General features: G+C 45.2%; 1 protein-coding gene across 3 annotated transcripts in view; it reads left to right on the top strand.

Moving 5' to 3' along the window:
• Nucleotides 1-12,597, top strand: part of LOC139277917 (intermembrane lipid transfer protein VPS13B-like) — a 1,209,249-nt gene that overhangs the window by 1,100,003 nt on the left and 96,649 nt on the right. The gene's annotated exons all lie outside the window — the stretch shown is intronic.

The following is a 12,597-nucleotide window of genomic DNA, read 5'->3' as shown; positions in this document are numbered from 1 at the left end:
CGTGATGGTCACAAGACTCAATAAAAGCCCAGCCATTTGGGTTCAGGGTGTCCACAATGAGGCAGGTGGTTGTGAGTCTGGTGGATGAACTGGTAATGTGTAGTGTGATTGTTAAACCTTTGCAAATAAACCAACTAGTTCTTAATAGCAATGTGTTGCTACGAATTCTTAAGCAAAGAACCCATGAAGCAAATATATTACAAAAATATTCCAACCAACTTCAATGCAGTTTCAAAATCAGTATCTCCTCTGTTCCCTGAGGGCACCTCAAACCATCTTGGCCTGAATATTAATTTTAGCAACTTAAAACCTTAACTTAGATTTCCCAGCTGCTACGACCCCCCCCTCCCCATAAACATCAGGACCTATGTCTCCGCTTCTTCCACTTTTCGAAGAAGTTTGCTTTTCTATTAGTCAGTCTTTTCTCTTTGCAGATGAGATATGCTTTTAAGATGACTGATTTTAATTTTTATTATTGATTTTAATTTTAATCCCTATTGTCCCTTTTCCGCAGCGAGTGGTTAAGATCTGGAATGCACTGCCTGAAAGGGTGGTGAAGGCAGACTCAATTTTATCTTTCAAAGCCAAATGACCTTCTTCCATCTCATAGAAACATATAAAATTCTGACGGGACTGGATAGGTTAGATGCAGGAAGAATGTTCCCGATATTGGGAAAGCCCAGAACCAAGGGTCTAAGGATAAGGGGTAAGCCACTTAGGACCGAGATGAGGAGAAACTTCTTCACTGAGAGTTGTTAACCTGTGGAATTCCCTACTGCAGAGAGTTGTTGATGCCAGTTCATTGGATATGTTCAAGAGGGAGTTAGATATGGCCCTTACGGCTAAAGGGATCAAGGGTATGGAGAGAAAGCAGGAAAGGGGTACTGAGGTGAATGATCAGCCATGATCTTATTGAATGGTGGTGCAGGCTTGCAAGGCCGAATGGCCTACTCCTGCACCTATTTTCTATGTTTCTATGTAACCATTCTATGGGCTCAATTTTCCTCAAAGCCATTTTTTGACGTACTATGAAGAGTTACGCCCATTTTTTGGGAGCCCAACTACGCCAAAAAAAAAAACATCCAACTTGCCCTGTTTGAATTGTTGATTTTGGGGACACCTAATCTGTCCGTTAGCTTTGAGGGTGAAGCCTAAGATCTACGCCATAAAGATTGGGTTGCCAGGGTAACGAGGGACACACTGCGGGCTGAGGCTGGAAAGTGAAACATACGACACGTTCTGGCCAGCTCACAGCAACCTGCACAAGACCCTTGCAGCAGCATTCCATCATTACATTATTAAAGTGTTTATGCCAAAAGTCAATACCCCCTCCTCCCAGTGCTTGGTGCCGCTCCTAACCATGGTTGAGAGGCTCCCCTCCCGGTGCCCGTTGCCACTGCTAGCCCAGGCCGAAGGGCCTCCTGGTGCCCGATGTCGCTCCTAACCCTGGCCGAAGGGCCCCCCTCCTCCCGGAGCCGGTTGCCGCTGCTAACCCTGGCCGAAAGGCCTCCACCCCCCCCCCCCCGTACCACCTCTCTACTGCTGCTGTCCAGGTTGTGGAACTGCAACTGCTGCCCTGATTTTCTTACCTGCGCCAATTGCCCAGAAGGTTTTTGCAGAATGGTCACATACGCCGTCCTAAGAACAATTGGAGTAATTTGGAGCTGGCCAAACTTGCTTAAATGGCCAGAATTGGCGCGGGTGGCACGTTACGCCCCCAATGAGGTTAAAAAAAATCGTAGCCTAAAAAAAATCCTACCTAAGTGAATTACACTCGCTCAGAAACTTTGGGGCAACTTGGAGATTTTAATTTATTCCAAAAAAAAACGGTGCAGGCCAAAAAAAGGGCGCAGATAATTGGGGAAAATTGAGCCCTATGATTCTAGTTCAGCAGCAAAATGATAAATGCTTAAAAATATTTTGCCACGATTGATTGAATCAGATATCCTCAAAGTTTTGTAACTTTTTAGAAGCTCTTATTGGCACAGTGAAGCTAGGTCGAGAGAACTTAACCATAAAGATCTTTCAGCTCCTGTCCTTCATTACTCAGTTGGTAACTCCTGAAGGAGATGACTAGCTATCATTGGAAGAAGTATTCAAGTACAACCTCCTTTCATAATTCATTTTGATTTAAAGACTCCTGGTGGAGACATCACAAGTCAGTATGACTGCAATCAATAAAGATTGTCTCCCGCATCGATTCATACCAGTGGAGATCTCCTTCCATAATAAAGTGTGATTGATCTATTCCACTGGTAGGAAGACTTGCTTTTTCCATTAGTAACAGAGCGCTGTGTCTGGTCCAGTTAAAATTTCAGTGAAAAGGAGATGCATCGTGAACAAAAATTACAAACGGGACTTATCGTAAAGGAAATAACACCAAAACGGTCTCCGTAAAGTACTTGACATGTGCTTATATTAACTGCGCAGCCAATCCTATCCTTAAAACATGCTCCTTTTTATACAGCCTGCTTTCGTTCATGAAGCAGTATTGAATTAAACACTAGACTCCATTATGAGGTAATGTACACACTGGCTAACTGCGAGGCTGCAGGCCAAGGTATTTCTGCACTTGCAGGGGAGGCTTTTTAAAAATAAATCCTGAGCACCCCAGCTTATAATGGACTATGTTTGAAAAAATCATAGGGGCTGAAATTGCCCTGTGCTTGGTTTAAGGCAGCCAATTTGAATTAGATGGGTTTTTTTTGTGCCGCCGCGGAACTGGTTTCTTTGAGGAAAAAAAAATGTTTGTTGCGCTAACGATGCGTTGGCGCAGCGCTCAGTACATCAGCGCCACGTTGATGACATCAGCGCCACGCGGACATGCCGTGTAACGTTGATGCATCACAACATCCCTCCCCTTTTAAAGGGAAGGGCGGCAGCGAACTCTGCAGCCCCTTTAGTGGCGCCCACTGTCGGCCGAGCCTGCGGCCTGGCACCCAAGAGGCGGTGCAATTTCGGACCCATAAACTATCCTGGACACACAGTGAAGGTGAAAGAAGGGAGGGAAGGAGAGGAAGGGATGGAAAGAAAGACATTTATATATATATAGCGCCTTTCACGACCACCGGACGTCTCAAAGCGCATTACAGCCAATGACGTACTGTTGGAGTGTCGTCACTGTTGTAATGTGGGAAACCTGGCAACAATTTGCGCACAGCAAGCTCCCACAAACAGCAATGTGACAATGATCAGATAATCTGTTTTTATGTTACGTTGATTGAGGGATAAATATTGGCCAGGACACTGGGGATAACTCCCCTGCTCTTCTTCAAAATAGTGCCATGCGATCTTTTACATCCACCTGGGAGGGCAGACGGGGCCTCTAAGCGGAGATTAAGATGCAAGGCCACTTATTCAGTAAGACACTGTGAAATGTATAATTCCTTTTGATGTAGCCCTGGAATATTATGCAATTTATGAAACATTTGTTCCCCGTTGTGTTTGGGGAGTGTTCTATATACAACCATATCTAATAAATGCTGCTATCTTTGATTCAGGCAGGGAAAAAACAGATATGGGGTTTTATGCATGAGGGCAGTAAAAGCATCAGAAAGTACGAATAAGAAAAAAACACTTGGCCCATTAGCCTTGATGTTTTTAACAGCATGTGTCAGTTTGAACTACCATGGACTCTTGCACAGCTTATTTAATACCCTGAAGTAGGTAAATAAACAAGATAAAACATCTGAGGAGATGAAACTCTATTGATACTTCTCCTTGACCATTGAGTGAATTCTCTCAGCTATCAATCTATCTTACAGTTTACGTTAGTCAACCTGACTGGTTGTGTTCCATTAATGACATTTCCCAGCAGGACTGTTTCTAAAGAGTATTCTATCATTACTGCTTCCTGTAAGAGCAGAGACCTCCAATGGTGCAGAAACGTAAGCATCTTGTTGCAACACCATTCTTTAAAACGCTCCTTTAAAAAGCCACTCTTTGACCAGGTTTTGGTCACCTGTCTTAATATCTCCTTAGAATCATAGAAATTTACAGCAGAGAAGGAGGCCATTCGGCCCATCGAATCCGTGCAGGCCGACAAAGAATTATCCAGCCTAATCCCACTTTCCTTGTTGGTTGCGGCACTTCGAGTGCACATCCAAGTACTTTTTAAATGTGATGAGGGTTTCTGCCTCTACCACACCTTTCAGGCAGTGAGTTCCAGACTCCCACCAACCTCTGGGTGAAAACATTTTTCCTCAAATCCCCTCTAAATCTCCTACCAATTACTTTAAATAGAAACATAGAACATAGAAAAATGGGTGCAGGAGTAGGCCCTTCGAGCCTGCACCGCCATTCAATGAGTTCTTGGCTGAACATGCAACTTCAGGACCCCATTCCTGCTTTCTCGCCATACCCCTTGATCCCCCTAGTAGTAAGGACTACATCTAACTCCTTTTTGAATATATTTAGTGAATTGGCCTCAACAACTTTCTGTGGTAGAGAATTCCACAGGTTCACCACTCTCTGGGTGAAGAAGTTTCTCCTCATCTCGGTCCTAAATGGCTTACCTCTTATCGTTAGACTGTGACCCCTGGTTCTGGACTTTCCCAACATTGGGAACATTCTTCCTGCATCTAACCTGTCTAAACCCGTCAGAATTTTAAACGTTTCTATGAGATTCCCTCTCATTCTTCTGAACTCCAGTGAATACAAGCCCAGTTGATCCAGTCTTTCTTGATATGTCAGTTCCGCCATCCCGGGAATAGTCTGGTGAACCTTCGCTGCACTCCCTCAATAGCAAGAATGTCCTTCCAAGTTAGGAGACCAAAACTGTACACAATACTCCAGGTGTGGCCTCACCAAGGTCCTGTACAACTGTAGTGACACCTCCCTGCCCCTGTACTCAAATCCCCTCGCTCTGAAGGCCAGCATGCCATTTGCTTTCTTAACCGCCTGCTGTACCTGCATGCCAACCTTCAATGACTGATGTACCATGACACACAGGTCTCGATGCACCTCCCCTTTTCCTAATCTGTCACCATTCAGATAATAGTCTGTCTCTCTCTTTTTACAACCAAAGTGGATAACCTCACATTTATCCACATTATACTTCATCTGCCATGCATTTGCCCACTCACCTAACCTATCCAAGTCACTCTGCAGCCTCATAGCATCCTCCTCGCAGCTCACACTGCCACCCAACTTAGTGTCATCCGCAAATTTGGAGATACTACATTTAATCCCCTCGTCTAAATCATTAATGTACAATGTAAACAGCTAGGGCCCCAGCACAGAACCTTGCAGTACCCCACTAGTCTATGACCCCTGGTTGTTGACTCCTCTGCTAAGGAAAATAGGTCCTTCCTATCCACTCTACCTAGGCCCCTCATAATTTTATACACCTCAATGAGGTCTCCCCTCAGCCTCCTCTGTTCCAAAGAAAACAAACCCAGCCAATCCAATCTGTCCTCATAGCTAAGATTCTCCAGTCCAGGCAACATCCTCGTAAAACTCTTCTGTACCATCTCCTTATGTGGCTCGGTGTCAAATTTTGTTTTATAACGCTCCTCTGAAATGTTAAAGACGCAATATAAAAGCAAGTTGTTATTAAAGCATAGTGTTGCTGTATTAATGTTAGTCCAACAGTTAGCAAGTGTCCACAGAAACATACAGCACAGAAGGAGGCCATTTGGCCTATCATACCTGTGCCGTTGCTTTGGAAGAGCGATCCAGTTAGTCCCACTCCCCTTCTCTTTCTCCATGGCCCCTGCAATTTTCTCCCCTTCAAATATTTATCCAATTCTCATTTGAAAGTCGCTATTGAATCTGCTTCCACCACCCTTTCAGGCAGCGCATTCCAGATCGTAACAACTCGCTTGGTAAGAAAGCTGTTCTCCTCTCACCTCCTGGCTCTTTTACCAGTTGCCATCATCTGAAATGAAGCCTTTTGGCCAATTGTCCAATGTCCCACGAATGACATCGTTGAGAGCATGCAGAAACCAAGCACAGACAGCGGAAGGAGCGTGCGGCAAACTAGTCCCACCCACCCTTTCCTTCAACGACTATCTCTCCCACCTGTGACAGAGACTGTAATTCCACATTGGACTGTTCAGTCACCTGAGAACTCACTTTTAGAGTGGAAGCAAGACTTCGTCGATTTCGAGGGGATGAAATGAAGCCATTTGGCCAATCGTCCAACATCCCACTAATGCTACTGCAAATCACAAATCCTACTCCAGCAGTTGAATGATCAGCAATATCATATTGAATGGCGGTGCAGGCTCGAAGGGTCAAATGGCCTGCTCCTGCACCTATTTTCTATGTTTCTATGTCTCTCGATTACACCTTAGACACAGCGGCGGGACCTTGAGTGCTTCCACGAACAGAAGAGTTGCACAGCAGTTCATGCATGCTACCTTACACCACATGTCCATGCTACCCATTAACAGTCTCACATTTAAATTGAAAATATGAGCCGCACTTCACCAACATAAATTAAGTTAATAAATGTCCTTTAACTCTAAAAAGATTTTATTACTTCCAGTGTAAATTTTCCCCATTAGTTTATCTAATCGAAACATTCAGGCCTTAACAGTCTGCAAGATCCCATCTATTTTCTTTCCTTGCTGATTTTCTAACTCGTCGAATGGATCCAACTGCTGTGGCTGTTTTTCTTTGACATTAACTAATATTTATAAATTAAACACATTAATTGCACACAGACTTATGTGCAAGAGAGCCGAGTGCTTGGCCAAATGTGCCTTGAAGCTATTTAAATGCAGTGGAGCCTTTTTCTGTTAGTGTTGGTTTCCAGAATTGACTAGCTAGTAGTATTCGGTATTGAAATGGCAATTATGTTTTTTGGCTTTCCAAAATGATTATAGCTTTAGCTATTTTACTAGCTACTAACATAATAAACCCGTTAAGATTTATTTAAAAAAACAGCCTGCAACTCGATTGTTTTGTTGGAATTGTGAAATATATATAGCTCTCTCTGCAGTATGCTTAGTTTATATCTCTGCAGTCTGTTTAATATATATACCGCTGCAGTCTTTTCCCAATAAATATCAATTAATAACCCCCAAGTAGTGATCGTAGTTTGAAAAGTGTGCTTTGTGGTCCTGACATCTTTTGCGCCAAGCAGATAGCTTAAAACAATAGCTCAGATTTTGGGGTGAGAACACAGTGAGGCTATCGTCTCTCACCGTTAATAAAGAGTAAATCAGACCACAACATCTAGGGATTGCACATATGCAGGTAAACGCAGAAATCCTGAAGTTGCTGTCCGAAGTTGTCCTGCTGCTCCACAAGCTTCGCAACACGGAGATCTCGGCTAGAGACTCACCATTGAAATATATGGAACGGCGTGAAGTTGCTGTACTTATGTAATCATCATCATAGGCAGTCCCTTGAATGAGGATGACTTACTTATGTAATAGGTTCCCACTAAACACGCCAGAAAAAGTTAGGGCTTGTCCATTCCCAGTGTAAGTGCATTTTCAAAGGTGTGTTAAGTCTCAATTACTGCCAGACAACCTTCCTGGCATTGCAGATTTAAGCAACTTTTTCTTTGTGTTTCTTTTATCTCTTTCTCTCAATCCTATCTTTCCCTCACTTTATTTCCCTTTCTGCACATGATTTAGCATTGAATTAAATATTCTAACTGACACTTCCTGATTTAGACTCTGCATGTTCAGTCAGGATTCTTCAATCTGATTGGTTAAGGAGTTACACTGTTGCTTGACCTGTTCACTGAGGTCCTAGATACCCTCTAGAGGGTGCTGCGCCGAAAATGATTTCGAATCACAGCAAGTTTCGGTGCAAAGGCCTATAGAAAGACTGGGCAACTGTACTGAATGGTTGGCCATTCGCCGGTGACCGTTAAATTTGGGCCATTACTCAATTGACTTAATGTAATTTGGGTCATAACAGTACAGCTAAGACTATTTTCATTCTTCTTTGATTGTAGTGAATGCATCAAAAGTCATCGTACGTTAAAATAGAAAGGTGTCCTCTGTGTGCGTGTGAGTGCGTGCTCGTGTGTTCATGTGTATGTATGGGCCCAAGTTTCGGCCTCAGTTGCTCCTGATTTCTTGGAGAAACTGGTCTAGAACGGAGTATCTTAGAAATTCAAATTCTCGGCATTTAGTTTGCTCCAGTTCTAGTCAGTTGGAACAGTTTCACTTTGGAACAGAATTTTTTTTTCAAAAGGGGGCGTGTCCGGCCACTTACGCCTGTTTTCAAAGTTTTGGCAGTGAAAAACTTACTCCAAACTAACTTAGAATGGAGTAAGTGAAGATTTTTGTACGTTCGAAAAAACCTTGTCTACACTTTAGAAAATCAGGCGTTGGTTACAAATTAGGCGTAGGGAATGGGAGCGGGGTCGGGGGGGGGGTTTAAAGGGAAGTTTACAAACATTAAACACTTCAGTTTTACAAATAAAGAGCCATCATCAATAATAAATGATAAATACATCAATAAATCAACCAATAAATCAATCAAAAACATTTTTTAATTTAAAAAAATCACTAAATAAAACATTTTCTACTTACCAACTGCAGCACCGGGAGTCCTCCAACAGCGTACTGGGACGGTCCCTCCAGTGTGTCTCTGTCAGTGTCTCTGTCTGTCTGTGTGTGTGTGTCTCTCACTCTCTGTCTGTCAGTGTCTGTGTTTCTGACAGCGAGGGGAGGGGGAGAAGGAGGGTGGGAGGGGGAGGGGAGAAGGGGGGTGGGAGGGGAGAAGGGGGGTGGGAGGGGGAGGGGGGGTGGGGGAGAAGGAGAAGGGAGGTGAGGGGGAGAAGGGAGGTGGAGAAGGGGGGAGAGGAGGGAGGGGGGAGGGAAGGAGAGAGAATGTAGGAAGGGAGAGAAGGAGAGAGAATGTAGGAAGGGAGAGAAGGAGAGAGGATGTAGGAAGGGAGAGAAGGAGAGAGGATGTAGGAAGGGAGGGAAGGAGAGAGGATGTCGGAAGAGAGGGAAGGAGAGAGGATGTAGGGAGGGAGGGAAGGAGAGAGGAGGGAAGGAGAGCGAAGAGAGGGAAGGAGAGAGGAGGGAGGAGGGAGGGAAGGAGAGGGGGGGGAGGGAGAGAAGGAGGCTGAAAGGCCAGGCCCAAGACCTCGGTCTAGATTTACAGGTAGGTGGCGTGGGGGGGGGGTGGGCGTCGCGGAGGTCCAGGGAGGGGGTTGAGAGAGAGTCGCGGAGGTCCGGGGGGGGGGGGGGGAAGAGAGTCGTGGAGGTCCGGAGGGGGGGGGGGAGAGGAGGGGAGAGAGAGAGAGAGAGTCGCGGAGGTCGGGTCGCCGGGGAAGGGGGGTTGGGGGGAAGCGGGAGTCGAGTCGGATCGGGAGGAAGCAGGAGCTGGGTGTGGGAGGAGCCTTATGCACGCAGCCCCAGTGAGGCCATTCAGCCAGGGCTAGGGGCTGCGTGCTTTGGGCCGCGCCCACACAGTTTTGGGCGCCTGGAGCTACTGCACATGCGCGCCCACTGTAACGCGCATGTGCAGAGGTTCCGGCACTGTTTTCAGCGCAGGGACCTGGCTCCGCCCCCAACAGCTCGTGCTGCGCTGCGCCCGGCTGCAGAAGACCTGCAGGGAGCCGGAGAAGAGGGAAGTTTTTTTTAGGCGCACTTTCTGGTGTGAAAAACGGGCGTCCAGGTCCTTGGGCCCTATGTGTGGTGGAGGTGGAAATTGTCCCTTTTTTTTAAAACTCATGACTGGAGAAAAATTATTCAGTGAATGACTGCTCAATATGTACCAAAGCTGATAGAATCTGCTTTGCTGTCAAGACCATACAGTTTGACAGCAAACCCATACATCAGGAAACATAATTTTCAACTCTAGATGCTAATTGGGAGTTAGGTCACACATACTAAACCATTTCTGACTAAGTTTTAGAGTCATTGTGGTTTTAGGGGCAATAGAACTCAACTAGTACTGGATCAAGAAGCAAATTGTTGTGTCTTATCAAGAATATAGGAGCTCAAACCATTTTAATTGCCACTCTGCCTGATAGAGAGGTTTGCTGCTAATATACTAAGGAGATGTCTGAGCAGTAGATCTGGGCTCATGAACTGTTGTAATATTATCAGTTGTAAATCACCTCTTCACCGAAAGGTTATCCTGTCAGGACTGAAATTCAAAATTCAACTTGGAGTCAATGTAATTAATTCACCTTCAGTAATATCGAAACTACCTTCAACATGGCTGTCTCAGAAGTTTCTGAGTTCAAGTCCCATTGCAGAGACTTGAGCACTACAATCTAGGCTGACACTCCAGTGCAATGCTGTCGGAGGTGTCATCTTTTGGATGAGACGTTAAACCGAGGCCCTGTCGTCTCTCTCGGGTGGACCTAAAAGATCCCATGGCTCAGTGTCAAATTTTGTTTGATAACGCTCCTGTGAAGCGCCTTGGGACATTTTACTGAGCAAAGAAGAAGAGCAGGGGAGTTTTCCTCGGTGTCCTGGCCAATATTTATCCCTCAGTCAACATCATTAAAATAGATTATCTGATTATTATCACATTGCAGTTTGTAGGAACTTGCAGTGTGCAAATTGGCTGCCGTGTTTCCTACATTACAACATTGATAACACTTCAAAAAGTACTTCAGTGGCTGTAAAGCACTTTGGGACATCCTTTGAGGTTCTGAGGTCATGAAAGGTGCTAAGTAAATGCAAGTATTTCCTTCTTTTAGACACATATAACGTTGTTATTTGTCCAAACGGCCTCAAAGAAGTATCCAGTTTCTCATTTTCTCGTGGATTATTACAGGATGACAAAATAATATTATGCGTCACTTATAATGTGTGAGAATATGGACTTTAACTATAGTGAGAAAAAAAACATTTACCTTTGGAAATATGTTTCACAAATGAAGTTGTTCCCCTGGAAACTCCACTGACAAAGGCGCCTGGACCGCGAGTCAGTCCCTCATACGGGAGTCTGAAGAAGTCCGCTATCCCGTTACCGATATTGCGCACCACATTCGCTGGACTTCCAAGAATCTCCAGAAAGCCAACAACCCAGCCTGCAGGGAACATGAACCAAAACGTCAATGGCCAAACTACTACACCAATGAGAACCTTGTTTAGGGTAAATAAAGTGGACGTGAAAGACCGCATGGCACTATTTCGAAGAAGAAAAGGGGTGTTATTCCCGGTGTCCTAGCCAATATTTATCCCTCATGGCAAAACATAGTGGTCGTATCGAGGCATTGACCACGCTCAATCAGCTCCAGTGGACGGGCCACATTGTTCACATGCCTGATACAAGATTCCTGAAACAAGCACTGTACTCCGAACTCCGTCACGACAAACAATTTCCGGGGGACAGAGAAAATGCTTCAATGTCGTTCTCAAAACTTCCTTGAAAAATGTAACATCTTCATCGACTCTTGGGAATCCCTAGCCCAAGATCGCTCAGTTTGGAGGAGAAGCATTCGAGAAGGCGCCGAACACTTTGAGTCTCTTCGTCGGGAGCACACGGAAGCCAAGTACAAACAGCGGATGGAGCGTATGACAAACCAAGCACCCCACCCACCCACCCGTCCCTTCAACCACCACCTGTCCCACCTGCGGCAGAGTCTGTAGATCCTCTATGGGACTCATTCGTCACCCTGGAACCCATAATATCGGTGTGGAAGCAAGTCCTCCTGGACTCCGGGGGACTGCCTAAGAAGAAGGTGGTTTGCTGTGTGCAAATTGGCTACCGGGTTTGCTACATTACCACATTGTTCGCATGCCTGACACGACTCCCAAAGCAAGTGCTCTACTTGGAACTCCTACATGGTAAGCGAACCCCAGGTGGGCAGAGGAAGCGTTTCAAGGACACCCTCAAAATCTCCTTGATAAAACACCTGGGAGTCCCTGGCCAAAGACTGCCCTAAGTGGAGGAAGAGCATCCGGGAGGGCGCTGAGCACCTCGAGTCTCGTCGCTGAGAGCATGCAGAAACCAAGCGCAGGCAGCGGAAGGAGCGTGCGACAAACCAGTCCCACCCACCCTTTCCTCCAACCACTGTCTGTCCTACCTGCGACAGAGATTTTAATTCCCATATTGGACTGTTCATTCACCTGAGAACTCACTTTTAGAGTAGAAGCAAGCCTTCCTCGATTTCGAGGGAGTGCCTATGATGATGAGTACCATAGTGACTACATTTCAAAAAGTACTTCATTGGCTGTAAAGCACTTTCGGGCATTCGGTGGTCATGAAAGGCGTTAGAAAATGCAAGTCTTTTTACCTGCTCGGAGACACTGCTAGGATAACATTCCGTACCAACATGGTTTATTGTTACTAGTTTATGGGACAATCTACAAATGGTATCCACTGCAGCAGGTACACTGGTGCTGTGGCAAAGTACACCTCTCCTCAAATTGATTGATCAGTGTTGTAAGGGGATGAAAAACGGATGCTAGAGTGGAGACAGACCAAGGGTCATGAATGGGAATACTGAAGGTCGTGAATTGATCTGACAAATAAAATGGTCCAGATTAAAGGGGCTTATCAGGTGTCAAACTCTATCTAAACAGGTGTTGATAATATCAGGGAGTCCACCTCGAGAAAGAGAAGTCTTTTTACCACAACAAGTGTTTTAAAAAAAAATGTTGCTCATGGTTTATATGTTGTCACCCTATAAATAGATTGAAACATTAATTTTGGAGGAAA

This window comes from Pristiophorus japonicus, chromosome 1 (assembly GCF_044704955.1).
Source record: "Pristiophorus japonicus isolate sPriJap1 chromosome 1, sPriJap1.hap1, whole genome shotgun sequence".
Lineage (NCBI taxonomy): Eukaryota > Metazoa > Chordata > Chondrichthyes > Pristiophoridae > Pristiophorus > Pristiophorus japonicus.
Note: the sequence above shows the minus strand (reverse complement) of the source record. Positions and strands in the feature narration are given on the sequence as shown.